The sequence below is a fragment of the Trichosurus vulpecula genome, chromosome 4 (genome assembly GCF_011100635.1).
Source record: "Trichosurus vulpecula isolate mTriVul1 chromosome 4, mTriVul1.pri, whole genome shotgun sequence".
NCBI lineage: Eukaryota > Metazoa > Chordata > Mammalia > Diprotodontia > Phalangeridae > Trichosurus > Trichosurus vulpecula.
Genome location: NC_050576.1, coordinates 121,248,757 through 121,270,248, shown reverse-complemented (window position 1 = coordinate 121,270,248; position 21,492 = coordinate 121,248,757).

Here is a 21,492-nt window from a genome sequence, read left to right as displayed (position 1 = left end):
CCAGGTAATAATTTCTTCAGAAACAGAAACAGCACAGGGAATTACAAACATAGACACACATAGAAGCCACCCAGGTAGCTGAACTCTCCAAAGCTACTAATTGCTTTGTAAAAGAGGTAAAATATAACCATCTGCTTTACATTGGTAATAGAGACAGAAAAGAAAGTTGGTAAAAAGGCAGGCAATGTCCATATGCCTCCTTGAGGGTAGGACTGGAATAGCCACTGATAAAACAATTTCTGAGGAAACCACTAGATTACGCTATACCTTGGGTTACTAGCCAGAATCCCTTTGAACATGGATGGATGTGATCTGCTTGATTCCCAGTCTTTCTTTTTGTACCTTGCCCAGGTTCTTGGTCTAGGGTATGACGATTACCAACAATAAGTCATAAATCATCAAAATGCCTCATGCCTTGATTACCATGGGAACCTTACTTCCTTCCCAACTTCATGTGACCTGAAAGGACTATACATACATTATAAATATAAGAAAAAGATATGTAAAAGAGGCACTGTTCCCTCTCCCCAGCTAGGTTGAAGTAGTTATAAGGTATATGATGATGAAGTTTTGATATGTTACCAAGTTGTTAATACCCTGTCAACCTTTTCATAAAATATGAATACCAATCCGGTCGAATCAGAATGGAGCAACTTCATTGGAACAGCTCACTAGAGAGTTCAAAAGTTAGGTATTTTACATGGAAAGACTTACCTGAACTGATTCAAAGTGAAATGAGCAGAACCAAGAGAACATTGTACATAGTAACGGTAATATTGCATGATGATCAACTGTGAATGACTTAGTTATTCTCAGAAATACAATGATCCAAGACAATTTCAAGGGACTCATGAGGAAAAATGCTATCACCTCCAGAGAAATAACCGATGGAATCTGAAAGCAGATTGAAAGTATACTATTTTTTACTTTATTTTTTCATAGTTTTTTTTGGTCTGTGTTTTCTTTCACAACAGAACTAATATGGAAATATGTTTTGCATGATTGCACATATCAGATTGCTTGTTGTCTCAGGGAGGGAAGAGGGGAATAAGAAATGGAGAGAATTTGGAACTCAAAATCTTTTTAAATGAATGTTAAAATTGCTTTTACACATAATTGAGGGAAAATAAAATATTATTCAAACAAAAACTCGATAGTTTAGCTGAGTATAGGCCAGAAACTGCTTGTGGAGGAGGTCCCCGTAATCCTGAAGCTTTCTGAGTGTCCCAGACCAGTATTCCCAGTAAGGTCTGAAATCTCAGCTTTCCAATGGTTTAAGCCACTTGTGTTAAAAGATTTGTTTTCAATTTTACTTGGAGTCAGGGGACCAAGGACTTGTAGCTTGCAAAAGACTGCCATATCTAGGCCTTATACTGTATATCTTCACCTTCCCTGAACTTTCTAAGAGAGGCAACAAAGGAGAATGACCTAAGAAGAATTTCATGCCTCCCACACAAAGCAAAAATAAACATAACTGGAAGCCACCCAATTAGGACGACTCCTCAGAGCAACACTACTTTAAAACAGAGGTATCAGCTGGATCTCTTTCTCTTTCTCCTAAGGACACAGTCAGTTCTGTAGTATGATAACTAGTATAGCAACACACATCCAGCACCAGTTGGCTGTGGGCAACCTAAGGAAGAGAGACTGAAGCCATGATAAAGGTCAATGATAACATCGACTTCCTTTCTGATTGTGGTAACAACCATAAAGTGAAAGATTGGCAGAAAGGCAGAAGAAGGCAGTACCTGGCACAGTGTCTGACACATAGTAGGCATTTATTATGTTTATTGATTGATTGATTGATTGATTAAGAAGATAGGGGAATAAGCTAGAAGAATTAGAAAACACACAGGTGGGGATAGGAATATAGTTCTTATAGCCGATGCAACATCAAAGTGTTATGTATTTTCCAGCTTTGTGGTGGGCATACCCAGAGGTCATCAGATTTGAATCAAATCCATGTGAACTTCATTCCACTCCACCCCCCACTTCCCAATATTCGGGAACAACTTGAGTAAACCACCGTTCAAAGCAATGTGAAGAACCTGTTTTGAACATGGACCAAGAAGGGCAACTTTAATGTCTGGGGAGTGATTTTGCTGAGGAAATATTCAGGTGGAAGAAGGTCAACTAGCAGAGCCAAGTGAGGCCCTTCAATGTAATTCTGTATCAGAAAGAGACAGTGCTTCCAAAAGGACAATCCTTTGGCAGCTAAAAATATCCATACTACTACAAGCAAAGTCAGCTGTTTAATTCACTCTTATATCCACTTGATGTCACTATCACTGCCCAGTAGAAGACTGTGTCAAAGGCCTTTGGTCACACAACTTTTATAGTAGGGTAGGTTCAGAACAGGAGTCAGCCCAAGTGTGAGTTTCTTTGAAGTGGGGGAGTGAGGGTGGGAGACATTGAGGAGACAGAATAACAATCAGCAATGCCCGTAGGCACCCCCAGAATAGCATACTCTCCTCCTCCATCTCCTCCTTGGTTTTCTAAGCACATTCCCCATGTCTTAAAAGCAAATTGGTAAAATATAGGGCTTGGCTCTTACCAGGGCAAGGTCAGTGATTGTGTTATTGCTTGGCAGAAACGGGATTGTTGGTTTGGAGTTAAAACTGAGACTCTCATTTTCATTCTCTACTAACTGGTTGTAAATCAGCATTTCTACCATTATGAATTACCCCTATTCTGAATTAGCATTTTGATTTTGTTTTTGTCTAGCACAGGGGTTCTGAACTAATTTTGTTGTGGAATCCTTTGCCAATCTGGTGAAGCCCATGGACCCCTTCACAAAATCTTTTTTTTTGTTTTATTTTCATTCATAATTAAAAGAAATGCTACATTTCAAGTAGAGGGTAGTAAAAATAAAGATGTATTGTTTTCTGATCTAAGTTCATGAACCCCCTGAAATCTATCCATGGATTAGTAGACCCCAGGTTAAGAAGCCCTGCACAAAGGTATGCTTTTTGATAATTTGGGGACGCTAAAATAACCTTTACAAAGAAAACCAAAATGATTGGAGGAAATAAGGGAGCTAGAAAATCAGGACTCTGTGCCTAGTCATCTTTTTGACTTGCTGTATGTATGTATGTATGTATGTATGTATGTATGTATGTCCTTAGACACATCATTTAATTTTCTGGGTCCCAAATTTTTTTTAACATGACAAAATAATTTCAGGGGCAAGAAAAGAATGAATGGAATTCATTTCTGAGAGAAGGGCACAATTTAAACGTGAACATTTATTCTGAGCTTAATCGATGTAACTGTAATAGGGCATTATTCTAAAAAGCTCTGGAGTGAAATGTAGCATTTAGCTCTTCCTTAGGCAGTCTCAGCCTCATCAAACTAAAAGCCACTATCATGTGACTGAGGACAGACCACTTAACTACCTTAAGCCTGGATTTAAACAATTGTTCACAGTGAAACTCAGCTCTCCCATGTGAGCCATTCACTGCCAAAGCCCATTGGTTTGGATTAAGTGCTTCAGGGACCTGCTGTATGCTGCTCTAAGGAGCCCTGATTCTAGGCTGTTGTCTTCTTGCTGCCTGAGTTGTAAACACTTTCTGTCAGTTAGTTCACAGTTATCTCTTCAGTGCACAACTCAGATCCGATCTGACAACACAGCCGAATGGGCTGTCCTCTCCTCTCTTCAGTCTGGCTAGCAGCTGTTTGTTTTCCTTTCCTACCCCCATCCTAATTAACTACTTGTCTGTGGCCCTTACCGTACCTCTGTGAAAGCCAGTTCCCAAAGAGGGCCCCATCACTCACCTCTTTCTCTTATTTAACCAAAGCCCATATATGTGGGATCTTTCACTAACCCAATACTTTTCCTACCGCAAATAGCTTGTAGACTGTCATTCATGATCTATTCATTCAGAATCCAGGATTATCTCCATCCGTCAAGCAAAAAATAAATCAATCTATAAGCATTTATTTATTAAGGACCTACTATGTACCTGTCACTCTGCTAGGTTCTAGGAATACAAGTACAAACTAAATAAATCCTATTTGCAAGGAATTTGAATTATTCTTAGTTTTATTAAATTTAAAAAATCTATTTTCTCTTCCTCCCACCACCACCTCCTCTCCTTCAAAAAAAATGACTATGCAGTTAAGCAAAATAAATTTCTTCATTGGTCAAGTGCAAAAAATATGTCTCATTGCACACTGTCTTCTCTGTCAGGAATTAAGTAAGGTGCTTTATCATAAGCCCTCTCAACCTGCGCTCCACCATTGTATTGATGAGAGTTTTTAAATCTTTAGAAGTTGTATTATAGTATAACTTGTTCTTCTGGTCCTCCTCACTTTACTCTACCTCATGCATAAAAGTCTTCCCGGATTCTCTGAAACTATTCTTTTCATCCTTTCTTATAGCATAATAGTATTCCATTACATTCATATATCATAATTTGTTCAGCCATTCCCCATCTGATAGGCAGCCCTTTACTTTCCAGCTCTTTGCCACCACAAAAAGAGCTTTTATACGTATGTGTATGTATATACATGTATATATATATGTGTATGGATATAGATATTTAACCATATGGATCCCCTTCTTTTTATATCCTTGGGAATTGCTGGATCTGAGGGCATGCATAGACTTTTTGGTCTTGGTTCCAAATTGCTTTAAAGCAGGGGTGATGAAAGCATAAGCATACACAGAATAGATATAAAGGGAATAAACACAAATATATACAAAGTAGTTAAATATAAAGTAGCTTGAGAGGGAGGGCACTAGCAGTTGGAGGCATCAGGAAAAATTTTATGTAGAAGATGGTGCTTTATTTCCCAGAAGGAAATAAAGGAATTTAGAATAGAAGTAAGTTCAGGACTCTGAAGAGATCAAACTGTTTTCAAACATTTTAAAAGTCTGCATTTGTATATAATCAATTAGAATGTTGAAGATAGATCATTCTTTTCTAACTCATGAACTGAGAGAAAGCAGAATGGAAGCTCCTTGAGGGCAGGGTTTTTCTTTTTAATCTTTGTAATGTGCATAGCATAGTTACTTTTAAAATACTTTTATAAAATTTAAATGAATGAAAGCAGGTCTCCATTGATATCTACTTTCTAAAATTTTGTTAGCCAAGTTTAAGGTACTATACTGACCTGTAAGAAATGTGACTGCTCTCTTTAAAAAAAAATTCTGCAACTTAAATGTTTCACTGATAAAGAATAGCCTCCTCCTAATTTATAAAAATTAGCAAATTGTCATTACTCAGCATTTCTGGGGTGCCCAGTATGTGCCAATGTTCTATGGGCACTACAAAAATGAAAAAGACCTTGTTTCTACCCTAAGAGGATTTATTCTCGAGGTTTTATTGAATATAACTCCTGTTTCAAACATGCTGTCTTTCAGGTATGAAAATGACACTACTAACTCAAAAAAGAAATATACTGAGTGATTTTTTTTTCAATAAGAGTGATAATGTAAAAGGAATGATTTTAACTTTTAGGTCTCTCTTTTTGACAATTCATTTACTTGTATCAAAGCCAGTCAGTAAGGTGTGTATGGTGAGCCCAGACAATGGCTTTTTTCCATCTTAAAAGCAGATAGTAACTTCATGGAAAAAAGAATCTGAAATTTTGTCCTTACTGGCACCTAGCACCATGGTCAAATGGTTGGCACCCACTATATTAACCAGATCACATACCCCGTATTTCATACACTGTCTTACTAAACACACTGTCATTTCAGTAATGTACACCCTGTCGAGGAGACTCAACCACTACAGATTGGAAACAGATCTGCAATTTATAGCCATTGATAGGTTCCTGAGGCAATGAAAGGTTCAATGATGAGTCCAGGGTCACCACCTGTATGTATATTGTATACTTGAATTTATTGTGGAGCAACTTATAAGTTTATATGTTGACATTCCCAATAGGATGTAAGTTTGTCAAGATAGAAATAGTTTTTGGAACCCTGGTGCCTAGTACATAATAAATACTGATTGATTTTGTCAGAGGTGAAATTTGAAATCCAGTCTTCCTGGCTCTAAGGCTAGCTCTTAATCTATCCATGCTTGCTGACTAGTTGGGACCAGTTCTGGAAACAACATTTCCTTCTTTCTCTTGTCTAAGCCATTAGCAATTTAAACAGTTGGAATTTCAGACAAGGTAGAAAGAAAGAACACATTGTCAAGCCTATGAGTAAAAATACTCTGGGACTTTTTTGTGACCCCATTTGGGGTTTTCTTGGCAAAGATACTGGAGTGGTTTGCTATTTCCTTCTTTAGCTCATTTCACAAATGAGGCAACTGAGGCAAAGAGGGCCAAGTGACTTAACCAGGGTCACAAAATCTTCCTGAATCCAGGCCCAGCATTACTTTGGGTATTCCTTAAATTGCATTGTATAAGTAACGCCAATACCCTCCTGCCCACTCTGACTTTGATTCAGTTTGATAGTAAAACTGTAGCCTAGCCTTCAGGAATAGTCTGAAGGGGGGAGGAGGGGAAATGGAAATAAGTACACAATATTCTGTGTAAAAAAGAAAAGATCTGTCACCTCTAAGCCTTTTTCCCTGGTTGCTGCCTGCTTTCACTTCAGTGACGGCTAATCTCATTTTCACACTTAACTAAAACCAGAGGGTGAGCCAAAATTAAATCCACATTTTACATACTAAAAAATGTCACTTAACCACTTTTGCCCCTAGTTTCCTCATCCATAAAATGGAAGAGAGGAGGAGAAAGGAAGTAAGGGCCAGGTTAGCCTAGGTGATTTCTAATAACACAACCAGGTCTGACATGCTACAATGTAGTTTGAACTATTATAATCACAATAATAATAACTTAAATTTATATAGGACTTTTAAGTTTGCGAAGTGTTTTATATTCATTATCTCATTTGAGCTTCATAAGGACCTAGAGAGGAAGATACTGACGGTAAACATTATCCCCATTTTACAGAGAAGGAAACTGAGATTCAGAAAGGGTAAGTCATTTAGCCATGATTATATATCTAGTTAAGCATCAGAAGTGGGATCTGAACCTGGCTCTTTCTGAGGTCCTTTTCAGATCCTGTGGATCAATGAGTTAGCCACAGAGTGGCATGCTCAGCTCCCACAAGTTAATTCACTGGGACTTTTGACCCCTCTACCTTCTCTTGGGAGACACAAATGGGGACACAACCCGAGGTCATGAATGAGAAAGTGTGGGAACAGCTATTTGCAACGTACTCTGTTAATAGCTAACAGGAAGGGCCAGAATTTTCAATTTTGAAAGAACAAAAGGTGAGAAGGCATTAACAGATGGATATTAGTCAAGTTGGTGATTACAACTTATATAAACAACTTCTACAATTTAGTTTCCAACAGACAGCTCTGAAACACATCCTGGAGGAAGAAGTAGTATCATGGATGATGATAGAGACAGGGAGTAATTGTATTCCGTGTTTAGGCACTAAAGCTATAAGAGTTATATCAATATGACACCTCTTCAATAACTCAATAAATAGAGATCTTATTATTACAGTTACTTCTTCCAGCGGTGCAGACCTAAACTCATCCCTGCCTTTTCATTCTGTATAATTCTCTTCCATGTCCTCCCAAAGGTGGCTCAATGATCCAGTAGACTTGGAGTCAGGAAGACTTGAGTTCAAATTTGTCCTAAGACATTTAGTAGCTGTGTGACCCTGGGCAGACCTCTGTCTCAGTTTCTTCATCTGTAAAATAGGGATAAAAGCAGCATCTATCTCCAAGGATTGCTGTGAGGATAAAATGAGATATTTATAAAGCCCTTTGTAAACCTTAAAGTGCTATATAAATACTAGTTATCATTATTAATATTTTAATCATTATTTTTAATATCATTGATTGTCCGAAGGAGCTATCCAAATCAATAGAGGCCTTCCTCTAGGTCACTTAAAATTCCATGGGTACCAGTTTGGTATTTGAATTTTCCATCTGTTGTTCTTTGTTTCTTGTTATATGATCATCAGTATGATATTCTGAAAGGCTTTCATTATTGGCCTGGTGATGACATATCTTTTGGCCAACCTTAGTTTGAAGATGCTGAAAAGGGGATGGAATGTGATTAGTTTTTTTGACCACAGCAACTCTCAAAGGCCATCTATGAGAGTGTAGAGAGGTCATGGGGCTATGATCTACAACACACAAAAGAGGACCCACACCAGTGAAACTGCAACTCTTCCAAGTATTGAAGAATATATGAGACTTTATTATTTACAAGGATATTAGAAATGCTTTATGTAGTCACAGAATCTCATAACCAAAAGTATCTTCAGATGTAATCTAATTCAACCAGCAACTAACTGGGAATCCCCTTTATACCATAGCCAACAAATGGTTACCCATCCTCTGCTTGAAGACTTCCAGTGATGGAGAACTCATTACCTTATGAGGCAGCCTATTCCACTACTGGACAGTGTTAATGGTTAGGCAAATGTTCTTCTGTACATTAAGCCCAAATCTGCCTCTCTTCAACTTCCATCTTTTGTTGCTACTTTTGTTCTCTTGGGCCAAAGCAAGCTTAATCCATCTGACAAATGAATCTTTCAAATACTTGAAAAACACCGATTTCCTTTCCCTTCCCCTCCCTTCCCTTTTCTTGTCTTCCCTTCTTCATGTTCTGCCTTTGATGTGTTGCCTTAGAGAAGTTGTTAAATTTCTCTGGATCTCAATTTCCTCATCTTTAAAATGAGGGTAGTTGGATTACTCAATGATCTAGAAGGTTCCTTCCAGATCTAATATGCTGTGATTCTATGTAATAAAATTCTTCTGATACTTCCAATAATAAATCCTCTTAGATTCCAAGGAGAGCCAGGTATCCTGGAAAAATGCACAGTAATACCTTGCATTTGTAAAGTACTTCATAGATTATGATATTTTCATATGTTATCTAGTTCGAACCTCACCACTCAGAGGTACTCAAGGCAGCTATTATCCCCATTTGACAGCTAAGAAAAGCAAAGCTCACAGAGGGTGACTCAGCCAAGGTCATATAACACATGGTGGACCTGGTACTGGGACTTCAGCCCAGATTCCCAGTCCAATGCAATTCCCTCTATACCTACTCTATGGTGCTGGAGAGAGGCTCTAGGGCATATGCTGTAATACTGCTGATTGGGCTCATATTCGCGTGTGATCTGCAGAGTGAGGAGGAGCTCTGGCTTTAATAATCTGTGCTCCTTGTCTCCCTGAACTGCCTCCTGATCTGCCCTGGTGGCCCTGTCTCACCTTCTGCTATCTGACTTTTATGTTTTCAGGGCTAAGATTTTTTTAAGATGCAGGTGGAAGCTCCACTCTAAATTACTCATTTTGAGAGTGAGATAATGCATCTGATACAACCCCCATTAACAAAAAACAATGACAACATTTTGATAGTAGGTGTGCCATGCCCACAAATAGCCTCATTTATCTTAATTTCGTGACTCTTTGTATGTACAAACAATATTCTTGTTCCTGGAGGCACTTTCATGGACCAAGTCCTCTTCTCATTTAAAAGACAAGATGTGTGGTTACAGTGTAATGGAACAAAGATGCCCAACACTTTTAATTTACCCTAACTGTCCCCTTGTGCCAGTTCAGGGCATGTATTCACTGTGTACAGGCATTGGGTACTGTCCATGCAGATATTTCCCCCTTAATAAAAGGAGACAGGTAAACATTTTGGTTACTCCATTTATCAAAAGACCAAGAAGTATATATATAACCTTAAACATGGAGGGGGCCAACTCCCCAGAAACTGATGGAAGGGAAAAAGCCAAATTCTAATGGCTATATCTAGGAATTCCTCTGCCTGAAGAGCAATGTCCTTCCCCCAGCTGATCCACAAGCTTTATAATTTTATTTGAGATAACTGAATATGGAAGGAAGGAAGAGAGGAGAAACATTTTAGAGGCAACCAAGTTAGCTGCGAAAGTTTCTTCCCTGTGGTTTTTTTCTTTGTAGGGATTCTAACTCTACTCAGGTCAACACCTTGACAGACACCAGAACCGCTGGGCCTATTCAAGGCAGGGTGGGACTCTCCAAGGAGACAATTAAGTGTTTTCTAGGTGGCCAGGGGTACCCCTTGTGCTTTTCAGGATAGGGTGGGAGAAACAGCAGACTTCTGGTCCTAGAAACTCTAAGCCATGGTTTGTCAGAGTGATAATTTGTCTAACCAGGAAGTTGGCTAACCCTGATTATAAAAAAAAAAGATGTTGCCAATCTCAGTCAGGGTATTTTCTCACTTGTTTCTTGGAGATCTTGATAGGCTTGCTGATTTTCCTAAAGTGATCTACTGGTCAAACTCTTCTCTAAAGAGTTTTTAAATAGTTCCAGTGGAGAGTCAGTGACTTTGGTGATGGGGCTTCTTGCTTTAATTGACCCAGTAGGGATAATAATGAGAATAAGAGGTCACATTAGATTTCACTCTGAGGTTTGCAAAGCTATTTACACATATTCTCTCATTTGACCCTCACAACAACTCCGTGACTGTAGGTACTATTATCATCCCCATTTTGCAGGTAAGGAAACTGAGACAGGAAGAGCTTAAGTGCCTGGGAAGCTTTTCTTGGTCCCCCATCAACTGCTAGTGCCTACCCCTCAGAGAGTACTTTCCATCTGTCTGTTAATATCTTTTATGTACCTAGTTAATTAATCACTAAAGATTTTTGTTGTTTAGCCATTTTTCAGTTGTGGCGGACTCTTCATGACCCCATTTGGGGTTTTCTTAGCAAAGATACTGGAGTGGTTTGCCATTTTCTTCCTCTGGCTCATTTCATAGATGAGGAAACTGAGGCAAACAATGTTAAGTGACTAGACCAGGGTCACCTAGCTAGTAAGTGTCGGAGGCCAGATTTGAACTCAAGAAGATGAATCTTACTGACTCCAGACCCAGAGCTATCCATTATGGCCCCTAGCATAGGACCTCTAACTTTCATTTTTATAGATCATAGATTTAGAGCTGAAAGAGATCTTAGAAGTCATTGAATTGAAGTCTCTACAGATGAAGAAACAGAGGCTGAGTGACTTGCCCAAAGTCACTTTCTGTTTCAGTTTCCTCACCTCAATTGGGATAATAATAATAGCACCCATGTCAAAATTATTATGAGGATCAAATGAGAGAATATACGCAAGTAGCTTTGCAAATCTTAGAATGAGATATAATGTGAGCTATCATTATTATCATTCATTTATTATTATTATTAATTATGATTGTTATCATTATACCCTACTGGGTCAATTAAAACAAAGGAGCCCCATCAGCAAAGTAATTTGCCCTCCACTTGAACTATTTAAGAAGCAGTGCTAGTGTGTCTGGGGCAAGATTTAAACTCCAAGCCCAGTACTTTATCCATTTGGCCACTGAGGTCTCATGATAAAGTCCAGGGCTCTCAGAAGGAGGACAGCAACCAAACTGAGAGTGCCTGGGTCCCAGCTAGAAGTCCCCTCATCATCTCATCTTATTAATGAGATGGTAAGAGAGAGGCACACTAAGAAAACCAGGTGTGATCACCATCTCTACCATTAGCTGGGAGATGATAAATCAAACATTTCATATGTGTAAGTTTCAGCTTCCTCTGAAAAATCAGGGGGCTCAATTTGATCTGATATAAAGTCATTTCTGGCCCTGATATTCTGTGATTCTGGGATCTGAGAACAAATGTCTCTGACCTCACAGTCTAATGTTGGGCTACGCTTGAAAGAGTGTAAGGTATGTCCCACTTGGAAAGTTAAAGGAATTGGAGCCGTTCAGGCTGAGAAAGAGAAATCTGAGGAGAGCCTGTTATAACTTGAAGGATCATGATTTCCTCAGTTGGTTACTCCCTCCATTGACACATATTGCAGCCCTTCTACAACAAACCCCCAAGTTATCCCCTCACGCCTCCCCCCAGTTCTATTTGCTTTGCACTTTCCCCCTCACCTCCTTTAAACTGGCCTCACAGACACCCACTACTCTCATACTTTCTTCTATCCCTGAGAAATGTGACCTAAGACGTTAGGTTTCATAAAGGTGAGCTAAGTGACTAAGTGTTAACCCTTCCCAGGAGAAGGGCAGGGTGTAATCCAAAGATCACTAGCAGTGGAATTCCAGGTATCATTAACAAGCCAATTCAATTATATGGATTCTGGAGGATTTAGGGGCATAGTGTGATTTCTGAGTGTCCTTAAAATCATCACCCCATGTAGACAGATGCTTTCAAATGTAAGGCTCACCATCCCTTTTCTCACTCCTCTCTGGACCCTGTCCTGTCTCCCAGGATCTCTTTTTAAATGTCCTGGCCAAAACTGGATATAGTACTGAATTAAACCCTTTAAAAAGATCTAACCACATGTAGTGACATCCTAGCCCTTGCTTGTTTTTGTTCTAACATCAGCACGCTTCTGTATCTCCATTTTCTTGCTGTGAGAAAATGTATTTTCTCCTCACACAGAGACCACAGCCCAGAGTGCCCCCATCCATCAGACTCACTCTTGTTGGGCTGGATGAGAGGAGAACTAAAAGGAGGGCCCCTAAGTGCAGGGTGAGCCAGGATTATCGACAGAGACTCTCTCCCTCATAATTGGTCTCCAGACATACTCAAAGACTTGGAAGGCTGGGGGCTTTGAAGATGAGCCACTCAGAAGGCTGTGTCCTGTGCCTAGTCAGCCATCACTCTCTGAGTGATGGGCTGCCACTCTGGTCGACTGTCAGCACTATAGTTTCAGCTTTCCCCAGGGACAAAAGCAATGGCCAAGGCAACCAGGAGCTCAGAAATAAATTCCGAGGGGTACATGGGGAATTTTCCTCAAACCATATACACTCACCTTCCCAAGCCTCTCATGGTAGATAAAGTGGGAGTGATCACTTATTTGGCTTGGAGAAATGAGCTTTACTCCAAAAGAAATCCTTTCCTTGTGTGTTGTAATAGCAATCTCTTATCTTTTTTCTAATGTTAAATATTCACATTGTTCTGATGTTTTATATATATATATATATTTATACATATATACACATCTCTGCTTTTTATTATGTTATTATACACTATTATATTTTTTCATATCTGTCTCTTTGCTGGTGCTTATCCTGATATTTTTGTAGCATCTATGAGTTTTCTCACAATTTAACTAATATTTAACATTTATTATCATTGTCTTGGGTCAACACAGACACATACATACTTTCTTCTAGAGATTGAATGCTGCCCTTAGTAATTCATATACTCAGTGATGCACAAGCTTTCTCCTCAGAAAAAATCTTCATCAACCCAAATGCCTAAGCTGGAGTGTCGGTGACATAAACAAGCCCTGAGCAGAAGAGGTGAATGTAGATAGTAAGTCACTAAGATATAGAGCGTTGGATTCAAAAAGCTTTCATAGAAACTTTCAAATTGTTTTTTTTCCTTTCAATTCTATGCTCCTATTTCTCAAAAATCCCTAATTCAGAATCTTGCTAAATTCAGAATTTAACAGAATCAGGCTAACTTAAATTTGTTCTACCTAGGGAAAATGAGAGCAGGTGCAACAGAGTTAACAAGATTGAATGGACAGTCTTTTACCTCCTTATGGGAATGCTTCGGCATTCATCTACCTACAAACAACAAGAATTCTCATTAAAAATAATCCTTAACTATTCTTAGAGAAGGCCTGGCAGAATTTTGGCAACTCTGTTTTAGCTTAGCTTGAGTTCTGATGAGGGCTTTAAAGGGTATCATAAATTGAGAATGGGAAGGGACTTTTGTTCATTATTTAATTTCGATTGTGAAGAAAATTGGGCCCAGAGAGAGTTAGTGAGTTACCCAAAGTCACACAGTTAGTAAGTGCAGAGCCAGAACTCAAATATAAATACTCTGACTCCAAACATAGTGGCATTTTCACCATATGGCATGGCCTTCCTAGGCTGTGCTTCTTTTAAAAATATTTTCTAGTTCAGACACATCAATAATTCAGACTGTTTATTTCCCCAATTTGTAAGGTTTGGCTATAACCCTATAATCAGAATTTATATACACTAGCAATGACTCCTTTCTTCTACATAGTAAAAGGCCTATATGCTAACATTTGGGCACACCTGGGGAAGGAGAAGAGTAGCAAGAACCTTCCCTCAAAGGTGGGGGAAATAGGGAGCTGCCCATTTCTTAGCTATTGAAAAGGACTTGTCCAGAGTCATATCGTGAGATTGAGATAGAGCCAGAACCAGGTCTCCTTGTTCCCAGACCAAGGCTCGGGGGCTCTTCTATGGAAACCTCCAAGGTTGTCTAGTCCAGCTTCTTATTACATGGAATCCAAGGCTCAGTTGGTGAGGTGAATTACCCAAGGTCACACAAGTGGTAAATGGCAGAGTTGAGAGGTCCCCTCAGGATCAAAAATCCGATTTCCTTTCCCGCAGAATCTGCTACAGCCTCCTCTCCACTGGTTAATAACTCCATTAGGCTAGAAGCCTCTCTGAAAAGTGTTGCTTATGAATTCGTGGAAATGACTTACCTACACACTATTTTTTATTAAAATTTTACCTTTATACAACTCCTGCCACAGCGCTGATATTACTCATTTCACTACAAAATAAAACTAGTTACATGCATGACTCGGTTGGTTGATGTCCTTCATTCTTGAAGAGGACCAAAGTGACATCACTATGCTAGAGTCAAGTTACAGTGTGTCTGACTGTGACTGATCCAGACCAATATGAGCTTAGAATGTTCTACCACAGGTTGGGCATAAATAATCCATGTGAACATTTGGGGTAGATTCCCTAAATTTGTGCATCTCATGTTTCTTTTGAGCTACTTCAATTCTGCTTTGCTCATAGAACACAGCAGCTTCTCTGATGAGGGCATGCCATGTTGAGTGGTCCTGTGATAGTATTTTCCATGTCACACAATTCCAAAGTTCTAAAAAGAGACCTTGAGGAATGTCCTTGTATCTCTTCTTCTGACCACATGTGAGCACTTGTCCTGTGTGAGTTCTTCATAAAATGATCTTCTTGGCAAACGCCAAAAGAGGAGCTCACTTGATAACTTGATGAGTTTATCATAGGGTAATGAGCCTTTGTTTGGGACTGATGGTATCTCCCTGTGGAAGTCTGTCGACAACTTCCTTGAGAGGACTAAGGATAGGATACATAAGCTGGCTCAAGTTATTAGTGGATAAGGCCTATAAGTAGTCTTTCTTGCAGTCAGCCCTCCTCAATTTGAGCTGAGACTAGAGATCTAAGATCACATGTGTGATCTTAGTAGGACAGGGAAATGTTACGCCTGGACACAGCCTCACATGCCTAGAGGCACATGGCAATTGTCTGTGCCCACACCCACATGACCAGAGAGGAGGGTTTGTGGCCTCCAATTTCTTGACACCAGTTACAGAGAGGCAGCCTTGAGAATTCATGAACCTCAGCCTTCTGAATGGAGGAGGGATAATTTCTGAATAGAACCAGCCTTGGGGTTGGCACATGAGCAACCCAAATTCCAGAGTTCAAGGACCCAGTCTCCTAGAGAAAGAAATGGGCTGGTCGGTCTCTTGTGGAGAAGAGAGTCCTACCCAAGTTCTTAGAGGCACCTCAGCAAGCCACTGTCCCAAGGAGCAAAAGCTATAGAATTTTTTCTGCTTTCACTACAAATTATTCAGACAGTACAGTTTTGATGAGGAAAGGGTGGCTTCTCCAGAAAACCAAAATTAGTTTTCCTCCACTGAGGAGGCACTATCAGAAAGCTGGAGGCCTGGGGTAAAAGTGGGATGGACTGAATGTGGAGGTAGGGTGACAGTTGGCTTCTCTAACAGTCCCAAGATTGTTTTGCTTCTGAGACCAGTCTAAAACCCAGGGAGTCTTGAGGGCCATATAAGCCCTGGAAAGGAGGTGGAACGTGGCCAGTAGGAAAGAATTTGGGGCTACTATGAGTCATTTATGTCTTCTCTGGATTTTTTTGTAGAATAAAATCAAGACTATCCTACAACCAGCATACATTATTGCTGCGAACATTTTGCAGAAGACCAGAAGATTCTTTTAGTGACATCTGCCATGACGTAGACATAAGCTATATTCCCAGAAGAAACTGCAAGGGGCAAAGCAAGCCAAGGATATATGATTTTGAGGTGCTGACCCAAGATTGTTCAAGAACAACAACAAACACTCCTTCACTTGATCCTATTAGAGCTCAAGCTGTCACCCTGTATCTCACCACACCCCCACCCACATTTCTCCCCCTTTCAAATCTCCTTTTTAAAAGGTGTCTACATTCATTGTCTCTGTGTCTTCTATTCTCACTTCTTGACTTTGCAATCTGGCTTCCGACTTCAGCACTCAACTGAAACTGCTCTTTCCAAAATTACTAAGTAACAGATAGTTAGAAAGATGGGCTGGTTTAGAGAAAGAAAGTGAGAATTAGTATATGCTTGTAACTTTAAACATTTTTATGTCTGATTTATCCTGTTTTGGAGACCATAGTTATTATCTGTTTTGTGGTTATAATTTTGTAGCATGTCCTTTTTTGAATATTTAATTTATTTATTTTCAGTTTTGAACATTCATTTCCATAACTTTAAAATTTTCTCCCCCCCCACCCATACATTCCTATTAAAAAATTTTCACATTAGTCACGTTTCATAGAAGAATTATAACGAATGGGAGAAACCAGACCATGGTTGTCTTTAGAGTATGCTACCAATTGCAGTATTGCTGCTTCTTATCATAGGCTTATAACCACATTATCTTGAAAGGAGACGCCCCAAAGTTTTGCCTACCACTGCGACTTCCAGAAAAGTAAATAACTTTTGGTCACATGATTCATTCCTTGAGGGCAAAGACCACATATATTCTCCTTCACATAGGAAGAGGGACCATGTGCCTAGTCAAATGCATTGTGGATGTTTAGCATAAAAAGTCATACTTATTAGTCTTGGGTATCTTTCTCTGTCTCTCTCTATCTCTGCCTCTCTGTTCTTTTTTATTCTCTTGTCTTTTTTTCTCTTTCTGCCACTGTCTCTAAGTATCTCTCTGCCTCTCTCTTTTCTCTGTTGCTGTGTCTCTTTCTGTCTCTGTCTCTCAGTCTCTCTCTCTCTCACACACACACACACACACGCACACAGACACAGACACAGACACAAAATTTACTCTAATTTTACAACATCCTAGTACACGAGGCCACAAACCTAGCAAGCCTTTGTGGCTCAAGCATCTTTACCTTACTCTTGGGCTTTTTCCCCAGCCCAGGTGCGCTTCATTGGGTCAGTCAGCCTTGTAACAGATGAGCTTTTACATCTTTTTCAGGCAGTTTCAGCAGAGCATGAGCCAGTCGAAGCTGATGGATGGGAAAGTTCACAAATGAAATGAGTTCAGGTGATCTTGACCTCCTCCCTGAGCCTTACATGAATCCACATAGTAAAACAGCAGTGTGCTGGCACCAGCTTCTCACTCTTGCCCCAAGGCAAGCAGAAAAGGGACAGTAGAATAAAGGGATGTGTCTCCCTTGGGCCAAAATCAAGCACTTTGTTCCTTAATGCAGGATGGTCGCCGCTATCAGGGGCTTTTGATGTAGCTACCAACCTAGTTGCAGATGGCTCTAAAAAGAAGAAATGCCATCTTCTTTAAGTACTCAGCCTGTAATTCAGGGTCTTCTCCATAATATGGTCTTCTTTTACTCAGTTGTATCTCCAATTTAATCTTGTTTGAATAGCTTCCTGGGTTTTTCCTGCTTTTATGGCAACATTTAATCTAGTCCAGGGTCCTTATAACAAGGGAGAGCAAGAAAAAATGTTTCACCTTCCTAGCCATTCCATTTGCTCTAGTGAGACAAACCTGTCCATCTCCCTTATTTCATTTTCCCACTTCAGACTCAATGTCTTTTTCCTTGTGACTTTATATTCCAAAATCAGACTTCCATCTGTCTGATTTAGCCTCAATTCAATACCATTCTAAGATTCTCCCTCCACTGAAGACAGTCTCCTCAGAGCAAATCAGCTGGGAGTGACCTCTCTTCCTCAAAAGACCTCCCTGGTACCTCTTCATCACCATAAGTGAAAAAGGAACTAGGCTCAAAGTCAAAGGACTTGATTTCAGACCTTGATTCAGCCACATAATAGTTGTATAATTGTGGGCAAGTCACTTAAACTCTCTGAGCCTCAGTTTCCTCATCCGAAAAAATGCTAGTGATTATATCCACACTACCTAGCTCACAGAGACTTTAAATAAAAGGCTAATTTAGGCAGTCCTCTGATTCAAGCTTAAGGTGTAGAGTTCAATGAAGCACTTGGAGATCATAAAATGCAAGAAAAAATAACTTTGTGATAGAATATAAAAGGATACAACTTCTAATTCATCAAGTCAGTTCAACAAGCATTTATTAAGCACCTACTGTGCTAAGCTCTGTGTGTGTGTGTGTGTGTGTAAGGAAAAAACAGTCCCTGTCCTCTTAGAGTTCAAAATCTAACAGGTGAGACAATATGCAATCAACCATGTACAGACAAGATATATACAGTGTAAAGTGAAGTTAATAATAGAGAGAAGGTACTAGCATTAAGAGGGACTGATAAAAGTTTCTTACAGAAGGTAGGGAAGAACAGCAAGGAGGCCAGTGCCAATTAATTAGAACGTAGAGGAGATCAAGGCATAAAACTGGAAAGATAGGAGGGGGCCCAGTTATGAAGGGCCAAACAGGTGATTTTATATTCGATCCTGCTAGTAAGTAACAAGAACCATTGTCAAATAGGGAAGAAAGATGGTCAGACCTTTACTGTAGGAAGATCCAGGTGGAAGAAATGTGAGAGAAAAAAGGGGGGCATATAGAAGAGATGTTGCAAAGGTAAAATCAGCAGTACTTGGAAACTGATTGGATATGGGGGAGTGAGCAAGGGCGAGGAGTTAAAGATGACAGCTAGGCTTCAAGCCTGGGTGATGGGGAGGATGGCAGGGCAGTGCCCTCCATAGTAATAGAAATTGGAGGTCATAGTGAGAACAAAGAACAAGGCTGAGGGTCCAAAGGCAGAGGGAAAGAGGAAATGATAAAATGTTGGGACCAGATAGAGAAATTTCAGAGTTCATGAACATAGAAGTGGAATATTTAGAGAGATAGCAAAATCAAGGCATAGTCAGGGAGTAGGTCATAGAAAATTAGCAAATTGAGGACCTGGAAAGTTGTTGTTCAACCATGTCTGACACTTTGTGACCCCATTTGGGGTTTTCTTGGCACAGATGCTGCAGTGGTTTGCCATTTCCTTCTCCAACTCGTTTGACAGATGAAGAAACTGGGGCAAACAGGGTTAAGTGACTTGCCCAGGATCATACAGCTAGTAAGAGTCTGAGGCCAGATTTGAATTCACCAGGATGAATCTTTCTGACTCCAGGGTCAATGCTTTATCAACTGTACCACCTAGCTGCCCTAAATGCCAAATAGAGGGGCTTATATTTGATCCCGGAGGTAACTGGGCCCCCTTGAGTTTATTGAGTCTATTGTGGTGGTGGAGTGGGGATGTAGCAAGGGCGAGAGTGATCTGGTCAGAGCGGCGCTGTGGAGGCTGTCCATAGTTAGGGATGGCAATAGTCCGGGAGAAAATTAATAAGGGCCTAAATGAGGGTGGTGACCATGTAAATATAGAGAAATGGAAAAGAGATGAGAGATGCTGATAATATAGAAACAACAGAATTTGGTTAATGATTGGAGATGTGGAGTGAGGGAGAGGAAAGAGTGAAAGATGACACTGCAGTTGCAACCAGAAGGATGGGAGGGCCCTTGACACAAAGTTCACTGGAACAATGGGTTGGGCTAGGAGAAGGAGAGTGAAATGACTCCTGTTTTGGATATGTTGAGCTTGGCATGTTGATTAACAGGGTGCCTGAGGAGCAACTGAGTAATGATGTCACTTGCAAGAGAAGGCAATGAAATCTGGCTTCCCTTAGCTACCAATACATATATACATATATATTACCATTATGTAACATTATTATATAATTTTTATTATGTATTATATAATTAATATAACATGTTATATATTATATATCATATATATTCATATATATATATTGGATGTAGCTAGGTAGTTCAGTGGATAGAGCACTGGGCCTGGCATCGGAAAGACCTGATTTCAAATCCCACCTCAGATGCTCACTAGCTGTGTAACCCTGAGCAAGTCACTTAGCCTCTGTTTGCCTTAATCCACTGGAGAAGAAAATGGCAAACCACTCCAGTATCTTTGCCAAGAAAACTCCCTATGGGATAATGAAGAGTCAGACCCAACTAAACAATACCACCAATATTTTGGGATACATACTACTGTGAATCCTCCCAGACTTCTAAACTTCTTAGAAGGATGGCCCCTTCCCTTCCTCCTACTCACCATGGATAAAGGTTTTCCATTAAGCAACTCCTTAAGCTATGAAACACCTTTTTACCTAGATCCTGATGGACAGCTAAATCTAGGGTGTGACAAATGGCACCTGACATCCGGGAAGGAATACATCCTAAAGAATAAATCCATATCTCTCATCTATCTCTAATTTCATAGGACATCCTCTCGTGATAGATCCATATCTGCAGCTGCATGCCACAAAGACCAGATCTTAGTTTTCAATTCTCATCACCAACATGGCAACAGCATGGTGAAAAACCCACTCTCTGTTAGAGTTTATGCTCCTAAAGAAAGGCAACATGCCATTTCTAAGGGAAATGGGCAGTGTGAAAGAAAGAAAGGAAGGAAGGAAGGAAGGAAGGAAGGAAGGAAGAAAGAAAGAAAGAAAGAAAGAAAGAAAGAAAGAAAGAGATAGAAGGAAAGAAACAAAAGAAAGAAAGTAGGAAAGAAAGTAAAGAAGGAAGGAAGGAAGGAAGAAAGGAAGGAGGGAGGGAGGAAGAAAGAAAGGAAGGAGGGAAGAAGGAAGAAAGAAAGGAAGGCAGAGAAAGAAAAAGAAAAACAGATTTCAAGAGAAAAAAAGAATAGATATTAAGTACCTACAAAATTAAATGTCTATGTGTTTGAACTGTTTTGAGGGCACATTAACTGGACTTGGGGCAAGTATGTATATAAAGTGTACTAGGTATGCTCAGATGCACCCTGATGTCTCAAAGGAAACTTGCTGTATTATGTCTCATTTTTAAAGTTTGTATTTTTAAAGTAAAGTTTAGTGGTTAATTTTTAATGAAGTTTTTGAAGTTTTAGTTTATTCAATGAGTAAAAATAAGATTCTTTATAACTAAGTATAATTGAGGTAGCTATGTTATATCATGGCTAGAGTGCTGGATGTAGGCTCAGGAAGACCTGAGTTTGAATCTTGTCTAGATTTACTACATGTGTAAGCTGGGGCAAGCCACTTAGCCTCTCTGTTTCTCAATTTCTTTATTTATAAAATTAGGAAGTTGGATTCCGTAGGACTCTAAAGTCCCTTCTAGCTATAGCCTATGATCTTGTGAATATTCAATAAATGTTTTCCTTTTAAAAATTTTTGTGTGTGTTCCTTTTAATGAAATGTCACACACCTATTGACCTTGGTGTTTGCCTCAAGAAACTTTCATCCAAAGAGTACAAAGAACTTTTTAAAACGAGTATTCAGATTTGGCTGTAGGCAAAGAGAGCCAAGATA